The following is a 24571-nucleotide window of genomic DNA, read 5'->3' as shown; positions in this document are numbered from 1 at the left end:
CGTGAGTTTGTAGGTACGCCACCCATAAATCTACAATTGTGGACGCCCCCTCATCGGCAGTATGACACCTGACGAACTGGTTCAGCTCACGGAAATTCAACACCGGCCGCACTTTGCTCTTGGTTGGCTGGCTGCATCACTGCCATCAGAAGCAAGATTTCATCCTCCACCGGCTCCACCCAGGGACTCAAAATTCCCCCATCAATCCACCACTCTACTTCGATGTCAAAACCATGCCTCACCCACTCTCCGAGAGTCTGTTCATAGCGGTCGAGTTTGTTCTTCAATGGAGGTGAGCCTTTTTTTTTGGAAGTGCCACTCTACCACCCACTTCTGGCCATCAGAATTTGACAGAAAATCTTTGTCCTCACTGGTACAAGGTGCCGCCTTCTCGTCAAAGTCGAGCTTCTTGGCGACACTGCCCTTCATACTCCTCATTGTCATTCCTACGTCTGTCTCAGGCCGCAGACGTCTCCTCCCTCTCCTTTCCGTTCGCAAGACACGTATCGCTCCAACCCTCACTTGTCCGGCGACAAATGTGACTTCTCCGAGCTGTGTAACTGCACTCATTCCCAGCACCACGTCAATTCTCTCTATGACCGTTCTAATAACAAGCACTCTTAGTCGTATCGGAATGCCCTCCACCGTCATTTCAATTTCCTGGTCGCCCTCGTACTTTGCCTCCCTTCGGTCAACTGTCATTAGGGCCATATATCCCTGTCTGAATTCTTTAATCAAGTCGGCTGTTACAATCGTGGTTGAACAGCCGGAATCTACTAGTGCTGTTGCACGTCTTCCTCTCAACCAGACATCCACAATCGACATACAGTTGGAGAGCGTCCTTGCAGTGAATGGGCGGTCGCTCGTATAGCAGCCGCCCCCGTCAGTTTACCTTCTCGCATTGTCAAATGATATGTCCAGGTTCTTTGCATTCGTAACAGAAAGGCTCCTTCTCTCTGCAATTCCTCGCGAGGTGCCAAGGGCGCCCACACGTATAACAACGCATCCTAGGTGGTCCTCTTCATCCGCTGTGGTCACCCCTGGACTCCCCCGTCTCCCCTCTTCTATTGTCCGGTGGATCCTGATCCGGCGGGTCTCCCCTCTTCTCAGGTGATTCGTCGGGCTGGCATCTCGATCCTGGGCCTTTCGGTTTATCAGTCGCCACGGCAGCTAAAAGCCTACCCCTCTGTGCCCTTGTGAGAAGTCTAGCATGGACTATCAACACGTCCATGCTCGCCGACACGGCATTATTAAATCCTGTAGCCCAGCGGATACATGAAACACCATTTTAACCCATTCAACTCCGATGACAAGATGTCTTGTCATTTGGTCAAATAAAACAAAAAATCATAAAACACCAAAATGTTTGATCAAACACCAGAAAAATATGACTACTGACGTCATATTTTTCTGGTGTTTGATCAAACATTTTGGTGTTTTATGATTTTTTGTTTTATTTGACCAAATGACAAGACATCTTGTCATCGGAGTTGAATGGGTTGATTAATTGCTCTAAGCCTTCGCCTTTGAATGTCGATAGTCCCGCTAATCTCCTAATTTCGTTGGCAAAGACATCGACCAGTTCGCCAGCCCAGCTCATTCTTTGTAGCCGACTAAACGACACGAACGGACTCTCAGCGAATGCCTCTTCCAGCCTATCTTTTTTAAGCTCATGCCACATTCTTATCTAGCTTATTTTTGAACTGACGTAAACGGATGTTTTAAATATATCATTAGTATATTATTTAAATAAAGTATATCGTATACATTTAAGTAATCGGTAAAATTACATTCATATTCTAAAACTCAAAATGCATTAGTTAAATAGATTAGATTTGTCGCTGCTGCATGCAACGAAGCCACGCCCCCAAAGGACTCCTTATGCTGGTTTGACTATAGTCGCCACACCCCTATCTGCACCACGTTCATACCACACCCACACCCACGCACATTTATTGGCCCAAATATCTTAGGGTTCTGGTTGGAAATCTCCCCCCCCCCCCAGAGCCTCTTGTCCCTTGATTTCTGGTAGGATGAGTTTACAGGGAGCAGGATACCTAGCACTATCACACCGTCCCACTTTTAGCGCTTTTTATCACCCGCAAGCATAACGAAGCGTAACAGCATAAGGGGGGGGGGGGTTAGTTGCAGTACAAAAGTAGAATAATTCCTTTAGGAGTAGATTTCCTCTAACATAGACAAAATGATGTGTGGCTCTGGTCCGTAGAGGCGCTCCAAAACAGTCCCCAAAGTATCGGGTGCACGCTACCAGTGCCATTACTACAGCACAATAACAACAATTTGGCAAAGAAAAACGTAATTAAATTTATAGGTAAGAATCAAGATCATCAAAGTGTTTATCAAGAACAACTGAAATACAAAAGGCCTGTATTAACGAAAAGCCCAGATACAGGACAATCTTAATTTCATTCTATTTATTTATTTATATTTATTTTCTAGCACATAACCACCACGGTTTGGAATCACGCATTGGGGTAATGATCGTCAGCTATTAACCCCACTGGACGAGTATATATGGCCCGATCTACGGGTAAGGCTATGACTTTATACATATAATTCTTTGTCCACCAGAGGTGGGATACCTCCTCGTACTTAAAACATGGAAATAATCACCACTAGACTCTCATACACTAACGATATGACGACATACAATGCGACAATAGTGCAATACTGAAATTTGTACATACATCCAGTTCTAATAAAAAGAAAAATGTGAGTAGTGCTATATTCTGTCAGCTGTCTGCTATGCAGATAAAATTAATGTTCCAGGATGGGCTGGCATGGGTGACTACAAGCATTGTGGGCGGTCCCCCCCCTGTTCGTGCAAAGTCGAACAAGTTGTCACAGGCACAGAAGGCACTACCTGTCTCCACTGCAGTTTCAAAATAGCTGTAGAAATATCACAAGGCCCACACAGCCCCCCATGTGACTAGAGTGACGGTATGCACCAAGAATATGAGACTGAAAATCCGATGGGGCCACTAATACGCGAGGTCCATCGGTTGCGGGAGATAGTCGATCAACAAAATTGCCGCCAAGAACAAGATGCCGAGGACTTGCGTCGTCTAATAGACACTGTAAGGGACCTACTGAAAATTCTTGACGAAAAAAACGCCCTTTTTGAAATGCAGAGGAAGGAATATGAGAGGCTCATCAATTTTGTTCGAGCGGAAAAGGAATAGGAGGTGAGAACGCTGAGAGAAAACTACCAAAACGAAATCAACATCCTGACGATATAGCTCATCACCATCGAAGCATAGCTACGGTCTCGTATCGAGAAACTTATAAGACTTATTCGGAACTGAATAGCTTGGCGGAAATAGCCTTTGATCATACCCACGGCAGCTTGATACAAACGGTAAACTTTGCAACTTGACACGGCGGTCGTCTTAATCGACACGCCTGTGTTGGTTTCCCTCAGCTTAATAAAATTGTCTTGGACAGGCAGTACTGGGACATTCCGTTGCGTGTACAATAATCACTAAAACTACATATCTGTTAGGCAGGGGACTCATCGAGCCTCGTTACTATAATCAGGACACAAAAGAATCGTCAAGTCTCAAAAATGTTCCATGGCTTCGATAATACGAACGTGGACGACTATTTTATTGTGTACCGTAGTAATGTCACAAGAAATGGTTGTTAGAAAATAGTCTATAAGAGAACAAACACCAATGAATAAAAACAGTTGTCTTCGACAAGTCTGTCTTTCTTTGCATCTCCTTTGTATTCTTTTGCATTCGGCATACAAGTTAAATCGAGGAGAAATAGATATATTGTTAGATAGCTATAATGGGTTAACCAAATAATTCCATGATGAAATCCCAGCCTCTTGTCCAAAAAATAACAAAAACTCTAGTTTCGTATAAAAAGATTAAAATTTAATATTGAACATTCAAATGTAATAAGTAAACAAAATAAAACCAAATTCTCATAGATGAAAATCATGTATAACACTAAACTAAAATTTACTCGATTTTTAATTTCAGATTGAGACACACTGTCGTACTTACAAAAATTATGTTCCAAATACATTACACATAATTATGAATTATATATCACTTGAATCGAATGCATAACGGATTCGCCGAGACCAAGATGATGCGTTTAAATAGCTTGTAGACATTTTTAGGAAATACAAAGATATTACACCCATATGAAACAGTAAGTCAACCAAGAACGAATATATGAAACAGCCTTCCAGACAAGAGACATCAACAATATTCGCAACGAACTAGGATGCTAGAAGTAAATAACATCTACAAATCATCAAATGTAGGGAGAATGATATCAAATGCAGAAAATGCAACATGCATATCGGAGTGCCCAAGTATTCATACTGACACTGCATGCATGAAGTCACTATTAGTAATATAAACAAACTGAAAAGCACAGAAAACATCAACTACATCATGTATATACTAAAAAGAAAATTTATGCAAATCTAAAGTGTAGCTCTCTAAGAAATTAAGTGGAACAATCTGGCTAACCATTAATACACATGAGAGAGGTGTTTTTATTTGATGTGATTTTATTTATTTTGTAAATTTGAATAGGTTATCTTAATGCAATATATGATATCATGACAGGCAAATGGCCTGAGGTGGGAATGGGAGGTGGAAAATACACAAGAATTAATACTCGGGTGGCAAACAATAATAAACACGAATAATGATAAATCGGCAACTTACCATACCACTAATCTAATCGGTGGTCAACAACCCATTACCTCATTTGATATTTTCGTATGTATACATATAAAGATATTTATTACTCCGTCTAAACGAACGAAAAAATGTATAATTTGTTACCACGAGAAAATTATTCCCCTCGCATAAGCATAAGCTATTCTGTAAAATAATTATTTTGAAATAGTAGCTTCGGTACATTTTGTGCATGCTTAATGGGACCTTTCGCAGTCAGGCTCGTAGATTCCTATTAGCGCTAGATTTTTCAATTGTCTCGGATTTCACGAGGCAAAGGGGTGACCTAGCTAATTTGGAAACCGATATTTAAAAAAAAAGATACAACATAAATTGCTGCATAAATGTATTTAAAATTAAAAACATGACTATTAATGTTATAATTTTTACTTACTGGTGTGTGATAAGGCTTTGTTAATCTAATTATAAGGTAAAACTAAAAACAGGTAATTATTTTTACTGAAGTAAGTATGAGCAGTAAAAATAAGAGTATGTTGATTTCGGTTTGTGCATTTTATCTGAGTGTTGAAAAATAATGGATATAACTGTCACGTCAGTGAGATAAAAAATAACAACAGTGGTGGCGGACGTACGAAGTGAACGACGTTTTATGTAAAGAATAGCCTCTTAGATCTGCTGGGAGCTATTTTCAAACAAATATATCTAATTTTACGTGTGCCGTGGCAGAGTGCACGTCAGGTTCAAGAAAAAGTAAGAGACACAAATGTTAATCGTACCGAAAAAATTAAGTCTTCGATGCAAAATTATATTTTCGATACATTACATGGATTTGCCTATTGCTTGGTTCATTCAAATGAAAGTATATATCAGTATACATCCATTGAAGTCGGTAGAAAATGACAAATTGCTTGGCTTGATACAATTATAGGCTGTTTTACGAATATAATCTGTAATTATAAATAGAGGCTCAAAGAATGCATATGCCGTTTGTAATCATGAAATCAATTGACATAGATTTCAGACACAATAATGTACAACAATACACTTCTGTAAGCTTATAAACTTGCCAAAAAAATTATTCATTTTCCGGCAAGAATTACAAAATCTGGCGGTGTCTGGTATCAAACTGCTCACTGCGAAAGGTCCCATTGCTGTATCTCATCTGAATCTTATTTCTACATTTATGAAAATGCTAAATTAACTGAGGTAGTAGCCACATATGTCTTTGCCAGTTGATAATGGTAGCTCATCGAAATTTCATTCGGCTGCATTTGAATAGAACTTATGTTTGCCAGTCGGCCATTGTATATTTCTCGACCGTCTTGGCAACTCTGTTCATGTGCCTACGTCATCGCAGTTGAAGTGTGAATTCTGTTCGGTGAACAACAACGAAGCTCCTTTTCATTAGCGAGAAGAAGCCTTTTGAATTCCTTATCGACCTTATTTGCAAGGTAAGTGAAGCAATAGAAGTGACGGTGGTTGGGAGGGCAGGAGGGGAAAACAAAAACTCAGAAAAAAATACGTCAAGAGTAGTTGTAGGTGTAGCAAATCTAATTTTGCTCAGTGCTGTGTACAATTCAAAGGCGACTTGAGTTGAGCAAGTTATCATATTCGTATTTTTTTTTATCGTAACAGCATTGGAAGGTTGTTTCACGTTAGACTTATTTAATATAAAAATATCCCGTAATACGATAATAACGAAAAAGAAAGAACAAAAATTAAAAGTGGGCGGATGTGACGAAACGTTTTGGAACGTAACTTGGTTTGTGCTAACAACGCAATCATTGAATTCTAAATTCTTTCCCAGCGGGTCCGTACCTTCTGCATCGTCTGTGATATTCCAGCAATATTCTGGGCGTTGTTATAATCTATTTTATATTTAAATTCCACGGCTCATGGTGACCTTTGGAAGTAAATGTGAAACCGTAAAAGTCTACGGCAGTTGCACGACGACCACGCCCCAAGTTACTTCGAAGGACTTCCATCCTTACATCAAAAGAATAGTGCACTGGGTAGTGGATCCAGGATTTATTTATTTATTTATTATTACTATTTTTTTTTGGGGGGGGGGCTCGGGGGAGCTAAAGTGAAAACTGTAAATGTAGATGATGCTTTTGAAGAGATGTATTCTGTAGCACGTATACGATAATTTTTCATATTGTTCGCTTCGTGCTAATATTCCTGTCCTTCTTAGAATTTCCTCTACTGCCACTTGTGACCATTTAAAATTTAGTTGTCGATTTTTTCCTTCTCCTGCATATTTACCTAATCTGTGCACTTCTATTTCCTTGTCTGTTTCTTGGTCACTATCCTGTACATCTTTTGGAACACTTTTTGCCAATTCCTTGCCTTCATAGCTGAATCATGTCCTTTGGACCAGCGATAGCAAACTTACACCCAAAAGCCAGGTCTATAGTTTGACGTCTTGTAAATCTATACAAGAAGATCATCAATGCATCTATTGCTATTTTCTTCAATTATATATATATATATATATATATATATATATATATATATATATATATATATATATATATATATATATATTATAATATATATATATAAATGGATTTAAAAATATGTATGTAATGCCCCTATTGAGGAAAGGATAAGGGAAAAATGTTTCATATTTTATTGATTCTAATGCAAAATTCGTATATTGCAGTAAAATATTCAGGGCTCCTTTGACACACACACACACACACATGTATATATATATATATATATATATATATATATATATATATATATATATATATATATATATGTATGTATGTATGTATATATATATCAATTTGTCAGCTTTGTGGGTGGCATGTCCAGACTAGATTTGCAGCCCCCTAAATGTGCTGCCCCAGGGCATATGCCGCCTTCCCCCCCCCCCCACCACCACCATGTGAGGGCCCTGGGTTCAGCTGTCATTTGCAACAGTTGTAGAATGGTTGATCTACCTGGTATGAATCCATATTGAGTATTAGAGAATATCTTGTTGTATAACATATGTTTCATAATGTGATCTCTCAGTATGGATTCCATCATTTTGCAGGCAGTACACGTCAGACTCACCAGGTGATAATTACTGTTATTGGATTTGATTCCTGTCTTGAAGATAGCACTGACATTTGCTGACTTTCCACTCATCTAGTACCCCATCTTTGGCAAGTGAGTATTCATAAAAATTAACTAGTATTTCACTTAGCTCAACTTTTAGTTCCTTAAGGATTCTTAGATTGATATTGTGTGGTCCAGGTGATTTATTCGTTTTGAAATTGTCAATTTGCTTTATTACTACATCCCTAGTTATACCAAACTCTACCAGCTGCTTATTAAATCTTACATTCAGTATTGATGGTAGTTCCCCAGTTGGTTCCTTTGTGAAACCCTCTGCAAACAATGTTGAAAGAAACTCTGCTTAATCTTAATCTATGGTTACCAGTACATCTTTGACATTCTTTTTCATCCTCAAGTCTGCAACCATGGTAATTGTTTTAAGTTTGCTCTTTATAAATCTCCAGAACTTTTTTGGTCTGACTTTTGCCGATTCAGCAATCTCGTATTCTTCGTCATGGCCCATACGTTGTCATTGCACCTCTTTTATTCTACGGTTTTAACGTGGTCCCTTGGTTCCATATATTTTGTCCTGCATATATTTTTCTTTTTAATAAGTGATATTGCATCTTTGTTTTATTAAGTAATTCTGGCATTGATCTTGTCTAATAAATTATCCTCATACGACTTATTTGGGATATTCTTCAATTCTGTTTCTGTCATAAGATAAAAAGTCTTTTTCCAGGAGCACTTTTGATGTAGCACTTACAATCAAACTCGATCATACAGTGATCATTTTTCCCAAGTGGTGATGACAGTTCTCTGGCACTCTTTTCATACTTTCTTCACTTGCAAGAAATCTAAAAGGTTAGGCATTTCTCACCCTCTGCCTCTTGTTGGCTGCATGATGTGTTGGTGCATGTACACATCTCGCAGAGTTTTAACAAAGAGAGATTCTTTGCTAGTGTCGCTTGTCCCTGGTGTGTTCCAGTTATTCCAGTCAGTTTTGGATTAATTGAAGTCTCCCATTATTAATAGATGTGTCAATCTCTTTTCTGACAGACACTTTCTCTACGAGTCCTCTTAAGGGCCCTACACACGCTCAGACTTTTACTCAGACTTGTTTGCACAAACCATGTATGCACAGACAAGTCTGAATGTGTCTATGTAGAGGAGATTTGTGGTCTGCACAGACCAAAAATATGACGTCGGTCCTCGCTTCGCTTTCTTGCGAGCGAAGCGGACTGACACGTCATATTTTTTGTTTTGTGTTGTGTTTTGTGTTTGTTTTTGTTTGTTTGTTTTGTTTTGTGCAAACAAGTCTGAGTAAAAGTCTGAGCGTGTGTAGGGCCCTTTACATTGGTATTGTTTTCAGGGTACTTGGTCCACAATATACACATCCAAGTTGCCCAGAAGTTGTACCAAAACCCACACTTTATAGAATCCACTCTTTATAACTGATCTAATATCAACGACAATACCCCTTCCTTGTTCATCGTCAATATTTGTATAATTTGTAACCATTCAATTTTATTGAATTTGTTAGCTTATATCTTTTTATCTTTGGCTTCACTTCAGTTATGATATTCTCTGTTTTGTTTTCTAGCTTTCAACTCTGTTGCGTTGTTCGTCGAAACATTGCATTTGTATACCAGCAATTCAATTATCTTTTAACTTCACCACCCTTCTTTTTCCTAGCGCACCTCGCTCGATAGATAAAGTCTCCCGATTTGTCTTCATCTTTCTTCTTTTTCGTTTCCTGTAAAAGGTTTTGGCCTGCCTATCTCTTTGTGCTTTTGTCGTGTCATGATGTAATGCCACATCCACATACGCCTTGTTCCCGACGAGTTTCTCCTCTCTCTCTCTCTCTCTCTCAGGACTCCATTTTCCATTCCCAAACCTTCCAATATTGGTCTAGGTCTGCTTGCATTCATCCCCCTCCCTCCAAGTCACTTGTGTGTGGTAATGTTGTTAGCATCTAACTGCATACCCTTTTCAAATCCTGGAAAGCTTAGCCTACCTCTTGTCTTTGGTATTCTTCCACAGCATTACTTTCTGGAGCTCCATATACCGATACGTTATTTTTCCTAGCCTCTTCAACTTAAAACTCTTAAAAGTTTATTTTCTATTTTTCTATACCTTCCACATGTGCAACTTTTTTTTGGTTTTAATGCAGCATATCTACTCTATTTCCCAACTGATCTATCTCTTACTTTTTTCCTCACGTGATTTCTTCAGTTCTTCCAATCCATCACGGTGGTTGCTACATGGATGTAAATTGATGTAGGCTGCCTCGATTACTTTTCTTCTCTGTTTCTTTAGACCCTTATGTAGCACCTCTGTTCTTTCTCAGTCTGGTAGGCGGGCAAAGTTGTCAAGGTGGACCACTAACGAATTTGAAGTTCCGTGAGCTTTGGCGTCGCTTTTGTGTCCACAGGTACATTTTTTTTTTTTTATCCCTCTGCTGGTTTCTCCGAAATAACTAACGGACAAAAGCCCATCACTGTCGACCTCACTCTCTCCTCTTTTATCCCCTCCGCTTATTTTATTTATTCTTGGGGCCTTCTCCCTCAGTCTGCGTACAAGACCTTCTGGATACCGTAGTTTTTTTGAAAATGTAAAAAATGTGATAGATCTCTTCCTGGAGGAATTCCTCACTACATATTCGGAAAGCTCTCAGGAAGAAACCAATGACAATTCAACTTTTAATTTTGTCGTTGTGGGCCGCCGAGTAATAATGCACGATGTCCTCCTTGTTGGTTCTTTTCCTGTAAACTGGAAATGCGGTCTTATTCCCTTTTCTCCAAACCACCGTGTCCAGGAAGGCCAATCTGTTATTTTCTTCACAATGGAACATGAAGAAAATAATAGATTGGCTAATCGGTCGATAGTTACTAAGATCCCTCTGGTTTCCTTTTTTATGAAGCAAAATCACTGTAGCATTGCACCACAATTCAGGAACATTTTCTCGATATAAGCACTGGATGTACAACTGAGCTAACTTGATATGAACTTCTTTCCCTGTGTCTTTCAAAAGATCTATCGATATACCATCTTCCCCAGGTGCTTTTCCTCGTTTCATATTTTTAGAGCAAAATCTGCCTCTTCTATTGTATACTACTAAAGTCTAAAGATAAATTTACTGTCTCAACTACGGTCTTGGACGAGTAAAGCTCTTGATAGAATTATTCTACTCTTTTTACCTTTCTGTCTCTGCAGTTCATGATTTCTCCATTCCTATCTTTCAAACATATCACTTATTGTCTTCCCAAAGCATGTCTGCACTCGGTCCCTTTAATACTTTTACTTTTCCGAATAGTTTCCTCTATTTCATCCATGTTTCTATTTTTTTTTTTTTTCCCTCTGATCTTTGCCTTTTGTTGATAAGCTTTAGTTCTACTCTTTCTATTTCGTCTTTCCTGCTTTTAATCTGTATGGTCCTTCTTCTTTTAATTAGGTCATTTGTAGCTTTAGAGTATTTTTTTTTCTTTAATACTTTTTGTACTTCCTATTTTCTCTGCAGAGTCCCTAATGGTATTCACTAAATTCAAATTCATATCTTCCACAGTGTCTTCGTTGGATCTTAGAGCTTCGAATATATTTTCAATTTCTAATTGAGATGTCTTCTTATCCTTAACCTTTGCAAGGCTGATTTTCTTTCTTAAAACTAGTTTATTTCTCTCTGCTCTGAAATTGAATTTAGCTGTGGTCACTATGTTGACTTTATTTATGACCGTAACATTGCAAACACTTGCTCTCATCTCCTAATATGAAGTCTACTTCGTTCTTTGTTGTTTCATTGGGACTTTTCCAGGTCCATTTACAACCTACACATTTTTGGAAGAAAGTATTCATTATCCTCATGTTGCGGTTATCTGCAAAATTGACTAACAACTCGTCTCTGTCATTTCTTTAACCTACTCCAAACTTCCCAATGCACGACTCGTCTCCCATTTTCTTCCCCACTTTCGCATTAAAGTCGTCTATAACTACCAATGTGTACTTACATTTTCTTGATACATTACCCGACTTAAATCATCATAGAAGGACTCAATTCTGTCATCTGAACTCTGTGAAGCTGGTGCATAAACCTGAACTATTTAATCACAATCCAAACTACCCTGTCTGATAAACTACTGAACTTGACTACATTACCAGCAACTTCTCGGTTTATTAAGAATCCGACTCCACTACATCTTTGTCCTTACCTCTATAGAACAGGTGGTGACCATCTTGTAATCGCATCAGCTTTTCTTTCCGCTCAGTCCTACGATGTCTATATATACACACACATGTGTGTGTATATATATATATATATATATATATTGCTTAAGGGGGAATTGATATTGATGCTACTCCGCCTAAAGATAAAATGGACCTGTGTGTTAAAATAGCCACAGCAGACGCGAGGAATCGAACTCGAACCTTTGCTGTCCCGGTGTAGGACCAAACCTAACGAACCACAATTGAAAGAAAGTTATCAGTATCTCCAAGCCCCGAGATGTGGCAACATCGCACGTGTATTAACATATGCAAATATGACCAAACGTTATGTCATTTAATTGAACAAATTATTAGTAATTATTTTATGGCACTTTTTGTTTTATCTTATTTGTTTATCATTATTTTTATCTTATTTAGCGAATGTGTTAATACACAGTAAATATAGAAGTATATATGTTATGTATAAACATGAGGAGGAGGAAGATGCCATGTCGCCAGCCCATCTGCCCATGCGCATTTGCGGCCAGGCATATACCCAGGCATTCTCCTCCTCTCTCCTTCTCATCCTCCCCTCCCCTCTTCTCATTTTACTCACCATTATTCTCTATCCCCTCTTCTTTTCTTCTCCTACTCTCTCTCCCTCCTCCTCCTTGTCCTCTATTTCCTTATCTTCCCTTCTCCTTCTCCCTTTCCTTCTTCCTCCTCCTCCTTTTCCTCTTCCAGCTTCTTCACATCACAACCTTCCTCCTCTTCCTCCCCCGTTACTCCCAAAGATCAGGGAGGAGGAGGGTTAAACCTCTCTTTGTTTTCAACCTGATATAGAATGCAGCTGTGGTTAGATATTCGTCCCTCGACTTCCGACTCTAAGGCGATCTGTGAGTGGCACTGTGTCTCTTTTCCTCATTGCAGGGGAAAAGCTAGCCCCAGCTAGCTAGCTAGCTAGGCCCGGAGGAGTGGAGTGTGTGAGAAGATTCAAGGACGACCTGCTGAAGGTGGTGTGGGCGGTTCCTGGACATGGCCAACCGCATGAAACCGCTCGGTCCTACCCAAGGAGGCAGTGGACCAAAGATTAGCCTGGAGGGGCTTTATCGCTTTGGTCATACTTTTACTAAATGTGGAGATAAAAAGAAATACCCTCCGTTTGCAGAAGTTAAATTGTTTGATTGTCTTGAAAGTGACACAACGATTGAGGTTCACTTCTTGAGAATTTGTATGTGTGGCTCTGGTGGAATGATTGACATAGTGGACAAAGAAAACAGAGTTGTAGGCTCGGCGACTTCTGAAGATAATGAGTTCATTTTTGCGAGGCCAGCTGTCATTCAGAAGATAGAGCCACATGCCATTATTTTTCACTCCAGAAATGATTTTGAGTTGGAGAATGGACGTGGGTTTTATGCTATGGAGGGGGACATTAATGTTTGCGGGATTGAGGATCACAGATGTGTGCTTTATTTCCGTGAGCATATAAGTAAGTAGGAAGGAGGCACGCCATTGCGTAGCCTCGGTTCTGTGAAGCCCGTTTGGGTTTGGCTGTCGAGAGGGAAAAGAACGGACGAGAGCGTCATTCATGTCACAGGTGAGAGCGGCTCCTGTTCCTAACGGCGAAGCGAAGCAGGTTAGCAAGGTTTGGCGCCAACCAAAATGAAACGTGAAAGGAGCTTTGTGGTTTGTGTAGTCAACAACCAGGTCACTGACTGCAGCAACGAGTCCCAATCCCAAAGGTTAGGCAGCAGCAGGGCCAAGTGTGTGAAGGGTGCCACCATCGACATAACGTCATCATCACGTTGTTTTTCCTCTCTTTTCACAAATGATAATAACATAGAATAAATAGAAATAAGAATATAAAAGTAATAATAAGAAATCAGTCACAGAATAAAACAAAAAAGTCTTGTTGCATTCCTGTGAAAATATATTATGTCAACTTCTGTTTCCAGCCATTCGTAATGTCTGCAATTGTGTTTACTAAGTGATTAAGCTTGTGTTTTTCTTTTTTTTAGTATATATATAAGAGTCAATGTTTGAATGTATGAAGTATACAATAACATTTACTTGTACTTGTAATTGTTTTGATAACCTTGTTTATATATATATGACATATTTTGGCCACAAATAATTATGATAAGATCTTGCTTGCCTTAAAGGTAATGTTAAATGGTATTTCTGAATGTTTCAAAAGTGATAGTTGCTTACCTAAAATACATCTGGATGCATTGTCAGCTTTGAAAAAGTTAAATAATGTTACAACCAAAGCAAAGAAGGTAAAGTTGTTATTTTAGAACAAGAAAAAGAAATGTCTTTGAATGCTGCAGTTACAGGAGACTGCTGAAGTGTTTGTTTTTTCTAGCAAAGACGTGCAGTACATCGCTGACACTTCATCAGTGCTTGTGTCCTTATGACACTTGAAGTGGTGGATCCTTGGAGTGGTAGTGAGGCTTTCCCCCCAAATTTCCCTACAAACATAACCCATTAAACTCCGATGACAAGATGTCTTGTCATTTGGTCAAATAAAACAAAAAATCATAAAACACCAAAATGTTTGATCAAACACCAGAAAAACATGACGTCAGCGGTCCTCGCTTCGCTCGCGAGCGAAGCGAGGACCACTGACGTCATGTTTTTCTGGTGTTTGATCAAACATTTTGGTGTTTTATGATTTTTTGTTTTATTTGACCAAATGACAAGACATCTTGTCATCGGAGTTTAACGGGTTAAGTGGCCCTAGGCTGGCCCATTTGTTACAAATCTATGCCAACTTGGGGTCAATGGCCCACTATGTTTGCAGGGTTGTTCTTTTATACCTCATTGCAGAGGTCGTGTCTACAAGTATGTGGCAGAAATTGCCCCCCCCCCCTGCATTTAAAACACTTCAGCGAGAATAATTAGAAGTATATTTAATGCATTATTGAAGGTAAACCTTTAAAAATGGAAGACTAATAATTACTTTTGCCCAGTATTCTGAAACTATAATGAGAGCATACATATACCAAAGGCTTTTTCCCCCTTACACGGGCGGTAGCCAAAAAGAAAGTCACAGAAACCACTCCCACCCATTCCATTTCCTATATATTCCACTCCCACCCTCTTATCTTGGAACCTCCTGGATGACGGGTCCTCCCTGCATCCTGTCCACTGTCCCCCTGGGACAGAAGCAGTGTCACAAGACACAGCAAGGCTGCTTCATAAATTCGGTGACCCCCCCCCTCCATCCCCCCCATGCAAAAAAGAAGACGGGGAGAAATCCCTTCGGTCTGTGTCAAATTTTTTCTCATACATACTTCCTCACCCCCACCCCCCTCATGCATCACAGCATCATCCATACACAACCCTTCTCCATTCACCCCTATCTTCTGTCCTCTCCCGTCCTTCCTCCACAGACTTTCCTCTTTTTTATAATGCCCCTTTCACCCCATCCATCCATCTATCTCATCCTAGGACGCCCCCTCATATTCACTCCTTCCACACTTCTTTTACTAATCTTTCTTCACTCATTTTCCACGTGTCCAAACCATCCAAATACTCTTTCATCAACCCTATCTCCCAGCTCCCTTTCCATCCATTCTCCTCCTCATTTCTCACTCTATCTAGCCTCGTAACCCCTATCATACCTCTCAGACATTTCATCTTAAAACACATTCAAACTCCTCTCTTATGTTCCATGTTTCTGCCCCATACAGTGCTGTTGGCACAATTCATATAACCTCCTCTTAGCATCCATTCCCAGATGTCTATTTCTCATTAAACTTTTTAATCCACCAAGACATTTACTCGCTCCTCTCAATCTACATTCTACCTCCACTCCCTCTCCTGCCACATTTGCACCCAAGTATCTAAAACTATCCACTTCCTCCAGTCTTTCACCCTTTATGCTCACTTCCAGCCTGCTGTCATTTTCTCCCCTTGTACATCTCATCACCTTACTTTTGTGCACATTTATCTTCAGCTTTCTTCTTTCACACACTTTCTCAAACTGTCACTAACTTCCTCAATCCCTCTTCTGATCCTGCTACAAGCGCAGTGTCATCAGCAAACAACAACTGGCTTACCTCCACTTCCTTTAACCATCGACAACCCCTGACCCACTACCCTTGCATTCACTTCTCGCACCACCCCATCCATGTAAAGATTGAAAAGCCAGGGTGACATAATGCATCCCTGACGAAGTCCCACCTTTACCTCAAATCATTTACTCTGTTCACTTCTAATCCTAATGCAAGCTCTACTACTCTTGTAAAAACTTTGACTGTTCTTGACAGCTTTCCTCCTATCCCATATATCTGCAGTACCTCCCACAGTGCCTTCCTGTCTACCCTGTCGTAAACCTTTTCCAGATCCATAAAAGCTCAAAAAACATCCTTACCTTTTCCTATAGCTTTCTCACATGTGCATGAGAACATATACTTCAATTTATATTCAAAATCATCGTATTCGTACTACAGAATACATCTCTTTATAAACTTCATCTACATATACCAAGGCTTTTTCCCCCTTCCAAGGGAGGTAGCCAAAAAGGGAAAGGCATAAAAACACTCCCACCCATTTCATCCCTAAATACACTCCACACACCTCCCACCCTCCCTCTCATCTGAGCATCTCCTGGATGACGGGTCATCCCTGCACCCTGCCCACCGCCCTGGGTCAGAAGCAGTGTCGCAAGACACAGCACATCCACAGCAAGGCCGCTTCATTTAATCAGCGACCCCCCCTTGCATATAAGGAGAGGACGGGGAGAAATCCCTTCGGGCTGCGTCAAAATTTACTCACACAAACTACCCCACCCCCCCGCCCATTCCTCCTCATGCAATCACAACATCATCCATATACAACCATTCTCCACTCACCTCTGTCTTCCGTCCTCTCCCTTCCTTCCTCAACAGACATTCCCCTCTTCCCCAAAGCCCCCTTCACCCCATCCATCCACCTCATCCTAGGACGTCCCCTCATGTTCACTCCCTCCACACCTCTTTTACTAGTCTTTCTTCACTCATTCTTTCCATGTGTCCAAACCATCCTATATTTACAAAATTCAGGTTAGCCCTTCTAGAGCAATGTGCGTTATTCAAAGACAAAGCCAACTCTACTTACATTATTAGTAAATACTAGCTTAGTACAAACTAGAAATAGATATAACAGGAGAATAAAAAATATTTAAACATGACAAAAAAAAAAAATTAATAAATCGACAATGCCTATCTACATCTAAAGGTAGAGTTCAAGTGGGTTCATGGTAACGTTTCACAAACTTAACCAATGTCGATGGTTCTTTCCAATGAACAATTGCTCATGTCTATATAGTATTACATTCTTCCGAGGCACAGGACACAAATTGCATCCCACCTACAAGTTTGCTACAAGATGCTTGGGGTCGTGCAGCTCTGAAATTGAACACGTCTACGGGAAAGGACCTGCCTTCCATCAATTCTCTCTGCAATCAGGGGACCTAAAGAAGCCTTCGGGGGATGAGGTCTCGCTCTTCTACAGCCAAGTCTTGGAACAGGAAATCTGTATTGGAACCTTGCTGTAGTTCCTTTGATGCAGGTGACCGATCACCCAGTATGAAAGAAAAGACTGCATTCTTTGTTTAAATGGGACTCTTTCATCAGTGGGAGGAATTTTTTTTTCGTTCTTGTAAGGTCTGTCAAAGTCGACACATTTGGCCAAGCACAGGTGGAGCTCTGCATGCACGAATCGACAGCCAAGGCTTCATAGTTTTGTCAGTTGCACGTGCAACACTTCCATTGTTTATCATGACTTTTTCCATTATCCCGCAAGTAGAGAGAATTAGTGTAAGGTGTACCATACCACAAGCCCCAGAGGAAACCATCCCAAACTTGACAAGAAGCACACTCGGTACAACATCCGTCGTTATGACGGAACCAACACAGAATAGGCCTGGTCACAGATGCAACCACCATATGAAGACACTCATCATACCACAACACCCAGACAACACACTAGCTCTTCTCGAAGTGACGCGTGGTCCCACCCAATGACTGTTGCCAGTTTCCTGGAGGCTGCTGGTCTTGTGCACGAGAGACCAGGGATAGCTGATTGACTCCACAAAGACTTTGTTTTTATCACAGTTTAGTTTACTTGAGAATTCCCGCAAGGAGATTTTCTACTTTTCCCAATCTTCATTTATGCACAATATATATGGGATCATGGTCAAATCTCAAAAAAAAAATTCCCGAAATGCCTGCAGGCATTTCGGGAATTCTTTTTTTTTTTTGAGATTTGACCATGATCCCATATATATTGTGCATAAATGAAGATTGGGAAAAGTAGAAAATCTCCTTGCGGGAATTCTCAAGTAAACTAAACTGTGATAAAAACAAAGTCTTTGTGGAGTCAATCTGCTATCCCTGGTCTCTCGTGCACAAGAGATATTGCAGGATATTGTGAACTTGGTATAGAGTAACACTGTCAGCTTTCTCTTCTGAGACCTTCCAGCATAACTCTTGTTCCATGCACACTTTTGGAGGTCGATGGCAAGGTTTGGGTCTACTTTGGAATTTGGTCGTCTCAAATTTGTATCAGGAGGGAGGGTCGCTGTGCGGCCCTGCTGTGGATGCACAGACTTGAAAGGGAGGTAGCCAACCAAGGCCTTATGGTCTCCTGCAGTCTCCTATAAAGGCTATAACAAGGGAGATGCAGACAAGGTCATCATAATAAAACAACAAGGCAGGACTTGCAGTAATGGGTATAAACTGGACAAATTTAGATTTAGGAAGGAAATAGGCAAGAATTGGTTTACTGATAGGGTGGTTGATAAATGGAATAAACTTAGTAACCATGTAGCAAGCGCTGAAACTATCAGTTGTTTTAAAAAACGATTAGACATCTTTATGGATGGGGATGACGGGTGGTGATGGATACGGAGCTGCCTAGTGTAGGCCTTATGGTCTCTTGTAGTCTCCTTTATTCTTATGTTGTTGCCATTGCCTCTGACCAAGGCAGTGGGCAGGAGACGGGGATGTCCCTTCACCCGCAAGGGGCCAAGGTGAGAGGGAACAATGGGTGGTGGATGGGAGTGGGTGCGTGCCTTGGCTGGCTACCTCCCTTTCAAGTCTTGTCAAGTCCAGGTACGTGTGTACGTGCAGAATCAACTGTCAAATATAGGCTTCATCTCAAATATCTAAATGTAACTCAGGAAAGTTTTTAGGAGCTGTCAAGAGTTTTTACGGGAGTAGTAGAGCTGGTGTTAGGATTAGAAATGGGGAGAGCGAGTGGTTTGAGGTAAAGGTGGGACTTCATTCAGGGATGTGTCATGTCGCCCTGGCTGTTCAATCTTTACATGGATGGGGTGGTGCAAGAGGTGAATGCAAGGGTAGTGGGTCAGGGGTTGGAGATGGTTAAAGAAAATGGAGATAAGCCAGTTGATTTTTGCTGATGACATTGTGCTTGAGACAGGATCAGAGGAGGGATTGAGGATGTTGGTGATGGAGTTTGGGAAGGTGTGCGAGGGAAGGAAATTAAAGATAAATATAAGGTGATGAGATGTACAAGGGGAGAAAGTGGCAGCAGATTGCAAGTGAGTATTACGTAAGAGAGACTGGAAGGGGATAATTTTAGATACTTGGGCACCAATGAGGCAGGAAAAGAAGTGGAGGTAGAATGTAGAACAAAAGAAATGAGTGTAATGAGAAACAAACATCTGGGAATGGATGCCAAGAGGAGATTGTATGAAGGTGTGATTGTGCTAACAGCACTGTATGGGGCAGAAACATGGGGCATAAACGTATGATAGGGGTTACTAGGCTGGATAGAATGAGAAACGAGGCGAGGAGAATGAGGGTGGAAAGGGAGTTGGGAGATAGGGTTGATGAAAGAGTATTAGGTTGGTTTAGACACATGGAAAGAATGAGTGAAGACTAGTAATAAAGATGTGGAAGTAGTGAACATGAGGGGGTGACCTAAAATGAGATGGATTGACGGTTGATTGATTGATTTAAAGAATTTTTGGCTTGAAGGCCAAGCGCCGGAGCCGGTAGGCCATTCAGTGCACGAGATGGATTGATGGGGGTAAAAGGAACATTGGGAAAGAGGGGAATGTCTGTTGAGGAAGGATGGGGGAGGACAGAAGATAGGGATGAATGGAGAATGGTTGATGTTGTGATGCATGAGGGGAATGGGGGGTGTGGGAGTATGTGTGAGGAATAACTTGATGCATCCCGAAGGGATTTCTCCCAGTCTTCTCCTTTTCTGCATGAAGGGACGGAGGGGGTCGCTGATTAAATGAAGCGGCCTTGCTGTGGATGTGCTGGTTCTTGTGACACTGCTTCTGACCCAGGGCAGTGGGCAAGATGCAGGGATGACCCGTCATCCAGGAAGTGCCAAGATAAGAGGGAAAGGGGTGGATGGGAGTGGAGTATGTTGGGGATGGAAGTGGTTTTTATGCCTGTCTTTTGGCTACCTCCCTTGTAAGGGGGGGAAAAAGCCTCAAAAAAAAAAAAAAAAAAAAAAAAAAAAAAAAAAAAAAAAAAAAAAAAAAAATTAGTATTCTTGAAGTTGTCAGCATTCACCTTGAACAGAGGCTCTCTAGGTTTAGTCGATTTATGGAGTTTTTGGCTCCAAGGCCAAGCGCCGGTAGACCATTCAGTGCATATTTATCTTTTAGTTTAAAAGATAAAATACAAATAAAATTCAAGTAAAACAATTAAAACAATAGACATTCATGAACACACTTCAACAACACACACTCACAAGCATTCACACACAATTTTAAATTTCATAAAATAAATTTATGTCATTTAAAAACTTTAAAACGTTCTTCACACAAGCTTCCTCCCCTAAAATTTCTTTAAAAGATAAATCTGTTAAGAAATTTGCCCTGCGCTTATTGGAGAATGCAGGGCACTGAACTAAAATGTGTCTTATTGTCAAAACTACTTGGCAAGTGGGACATTGGGGGGCCAGCCTTTCTGCCCCACTTGCCATTAAAAATTTATGTGTAATGTAGGAATGGCCAATTCTCAGTCTTGTCAAGACAATGCTTGACCTTCTGTCCAAAGGAGGACACTTCCGAGGGTTCACTAAGGAATGAATTTCTTTTAATTTATAACTGCCGTCCAGCCTTGTCCATTGCTCTTGCCACTTCTTCATTGTATAACAATGGATCACTTGTTTCAAGTCCATATGTGGGACTTTTCGGTCTGCTATATGGGTGAGCCTAGTGGCGGCTTTGGCTGCAGCATCGGCCTTTTCATTTCCAGTGACACCCACATGGGACGGCACCCAGCAAAAGTTTACTTTTATCTTCTTTCTGTTGTTTATGAGAATCAGCCATTCCTGTATTTCTTGCACTAAAAAATTATGAGGCAACAAATTATTTACAGAGGATAGAACGCTCATGGAATCCGTAAAAATAACAACGTTCCTACCACACGGAACAGAATTAAAAACAAACTTGAGGGCGTTGCTGACTGCCAGCAGTTCAGCAGTAAAAACAGAGCTAAAATCAGGCAACTTTCTCTTTAAAACTGTGCTATCAGTTACAACAGCACAACCAACACCGTCTTGGGATTTTGATCCATCTGTATAAATAAAAATTGCATCAGCATGTACTGATAAATGTTCTAAAAATTCATTTTTTAGCTCTACAGCAGTTCTGTTTTTCTTCTTTTTAAGAGGACATATTTCAGTGGGGCATCGGTTCCAAGGAGGGAATTTGGGAGGCGTGATCTCAGCAATTGTGTTAGGAACAAGTCCTACCTTCTCTGTCCCAACTTCACATCTCACTTCTAAAGGTTTCGGCAGAGTACTTTTCCTTGGAGCTCTGTCTACCGGCTGCTTTACAAATTTGAAGTTTGGATTCTGTTTGGATGTCAAGACACGAGATATATATCTAAGGTTTAATTTCTCCCTGCGAATATACAGGGGAGGAATTCCTGCGTCCACATACAAGCTATCCACTGGAGATGTTCTATAGGCTCCCGAACAGATCCGTAAAGCCATATTGTGGACTATATCAAGCTTCTTCAGCGAACTTTTACATGCCGATCCATAAATTTGACATCCGTAATCCATTTTGCTAAGGCACAATGTTTGGTAAAGCCTTATTAAAGTTACACGATCTGCTCCCCAGTTGAAACGAGACACTACTTTTAGTATATTAAGTCGCTGTTTGACAGTGTATACAACCTCGTTTATGTGATATGTGAATGTCAACCTTTTATCCAATACCAGACCCAAGTATTTTACTTCATCTTCATATGGTAATATGACACCCTCTAAGAATAGTGTTGGTATTTCTTCCTTGCGTCTTAGTCTGGAAAACCTTATGGCTTTGGTTTTTTCAGCAGAGAATCTGAAGCCCCTGCAATTAGCCCATGTTGTTGCTAAGTTAATAACCTCTTGAATCTTTTGGCCCGTTTCTAATGTTGTCGATTTGCTGCACACAATAGCGAAGTCATCAGCATAAGCCAATCCATGAACTCCTGTGGGAACTTGTTCTAATAAACTATTAATGGCTATGCTGAAGAGTGTAGGACTCAGAACACTTCCTTGGGGAATCCCTTCCTCTTGAAGATATGCACAAGAGAAAGAAGAGCCCACTTGGACTTTTAGATAATGGTCAGATAAGAAGTCCTTTAAACAATTGAACATATTACCCCCGATACCCCACTCTGCAACTTGCTTCAGAATGCCTCCCCGCCAGGTAGTATCGTAGGCATTTTTCAAGTCAAAAAACACACCAATGCTAGAGTTCTCAATTGCGAAGGCATTCTCAATCTCACGAGTGATAAAAAGTAAGGGGTTCAGAGTGCACTTATTTCTTCTAAATCCAAACTGTCTGTTAGATAGCAGATTTTTAGATTCCAAAAACCAAACTAAACGCATATTAACCATTCTTTCATAGATCTTACAAATGCAGCTTGTGAGAGCAATAGGTCTGTAACTTTGTGGGTCATGAGGGTCTTTTCTTGCCTTTAAGATTCCTATGATGATTGAAGTCTTCCAAGATTTAGGAGAAGATCCAGAAGACCAAAATTTGTTCAGCACATTTAAAAGGAATTTCTTCGACGATATGGATAAGTGACCAACCATGGAATAAAGAATGTCATCCTCTCCAGGAGAGGTTGGGGAGGATAGAGATAAAGCATGATCCATTTCATCCAAGGTGAAGAGAAGATTATATGCCTCCGAGTTCGTATTGGTAGGAGGAATAATCGTGGTCTTGGCTCTAATTCTTATGAAATCATCTGAATAATGTAGTGGGCTTGAAATATCAGCATAATGTCTTCCAAAAACCTCTGCTACTTCTCTTGTATCTGGATGATGTTGTGATAGCATGAGGTGGAATGGGCGGGTGGATGGGGGGTGAGGTAGTATGTGTGTGCAAAATTTGACGCAGCCCGAAGGGATTTCTCCCTGTCCTCTCATTTTATGCAATGGGGGAACGGAGAGGGGGGGTCGCCGATTTAATGAAGCGGCCTTGCTGTGGATGTGCTGTGTCTTGCGACACTGTTTCTGACCCAGGGCAGTGGACAAGGTGCAGGGATGACCCGTCATTCAGGAGGTGCAATAAGAGGGAGGGTGGAGGGGTGTGGAGTGTATTCAGAGGTGGAATGGGTGGGATTGAGTTTGTGCCTTTTTCTTTTTGGCTACCCCTCTTGTAAGGGGGAAAAAGCCTTGGTATATGTATATATTTATCTTCATAATGGGTAAGGGAGATGGAGTAACTTTCCTTGTAATTTTCGAATCCTATTCCATACTAAGGTAGGGGAAGAGTCATATATACATATACCAAAGCCTTGGTATATGTATATATTTATCTTCATAATGGGTAAGGGAGATGGAGTAACTTTCCTTGTAATTTTCGAATCCTATTCCATACTAGGTAGGGGAAGAGTCATATTTCCTCTACTGGGATTTCTGGATAAAAGAGTTAGGTGGCACTCTACCAACAAGTTGGGCTGAAGATTCATTCTCATTACAATTATTATAATCCAAGCAGGCAGCAGCTGCATCCTGATTAGACAGAAATGAGATCCACACTAGCCAAGCTTTAAAGTTGTCAGTTTAACTCTGATCTCTTTAATTTGTCCAAATTTACGGAACTTTTCATATAAGTCTGTATAACTCTTATCAAGAGAGACATATTGTAAATGCAAGATTCTATGACTATTAGGGGCAGCATTTGATTGATTGATTTTACCGAAGTCCTTTTTCAAGCCAGGGTCGTCAACTGGGTTTTTTATTTTTGTTGAGTCAATATTGTCAACATTAGGATTGGCAATATTAGGAGAGGGATCGGGGGGTTTAGGAGGAGGATCAGGTAGTGGTGGAGGTTTAGAACATTCTGTTTCAACAGCCGCCATCATCGTGTATATTTATGAGACCACACCATATATTGAGAAAGAAAAATCAGTGCATAGAAAGAAGATACTGCAGTTGCCCGTTGCCACGCACAATAAAAGAAAAGTCTCTGCAGAGTCGGGAGGTTCCAGAAACGACTATTTACACATGCAGGGCCTCGGAGGTGAGTTTGAGACTTTGTCAACCCGGGGTTTGTCCTCTTTTGTTTTGTCCCATTTAGGATGGGTCCGGCGTAGTCACTCTGCATGTGTACTGGATAGGGAGAAAGGAAGTCAGCAGCCTAGTACCTACCTCACAAA

The 24571-nt window shown here is 40.6% G+C and overlaps 1 long non-coding RNA gene across 1 annotated transcript; it reads left to right on the top strand.

Moving 5' to 3' along the window:
* Positions 1 to 5987: 5987 nt before the first annotated feature.
* Positions 5988 to 14013, top strand: LOC143031162 (uncharacterized). The gene is made up of 3 exons (XR_012966981.1): positions 5988 to 6136; positions 7732 to 7847; positions 12867 to 14013. It is a non-coding gene; the product is annotated as an uncharacterized LOC143031162 (long non-coding RNA).
* Positions 14014 to 24571: the final 10558 nt, after the last annotated feature.

This window comes from Oratosquilla oratoria, chromosome 12 (assembly GCF_046742065.1).
Source record: "Oratosquilla oratoria isolate Oo_2021 chromosome 12, ASM4674206v1, whole genome shotgun sequence".
Lineage (NCBI taxonomy): Eukaryota > Metazoa > Arthropoda > Malacostraca > Stomatopoda > Squillidae > Oratosquilla > Oratosquilla oratoria.
This window is presented reverse-complemented; position numbering and strand designations above follow the sequence as displayed.